We start from the raw sequence: 202 nt of genomic DNA, 5'->3' as shown, positions 1-202 counted from the left end.
GCCTCAGGGGCCCCTGCTCAGCAGGGGAGTGCTCTCTCCTCCTCTCCGGGCTCACATCATGCCGGGACTTAGTGCTTCACCTAAAACCCGGCTTCCACCCGGGTAGCGCGCGCAGGGGTAGAGGGCGGAGCACATAGTAGGGCGGGGGCGGGGCTGCGCTCCAGAGCCACGCCTCCGAGCGCTGGGTTCCGGACCACGCCGG

The sequence above is a fragment of the Ailuropoda melanoleuca genome, chromosome 1 (assembly GCF_002007445.2).
Source record: "Ailuropoda melanoleuca isolate Jingjing chromosome 1, ASM200744v2, whole genome shotgun sequence".
NCBI classification, from domain to species: Eukaryota; Metazoa; Chordata; class Mammalia; order Carnivora; family Ursidae; genus Ailuropoda; species Ailuropoda melanoleuca.
Note: the sequence above shows the minus strand (reverse complement) of the source record.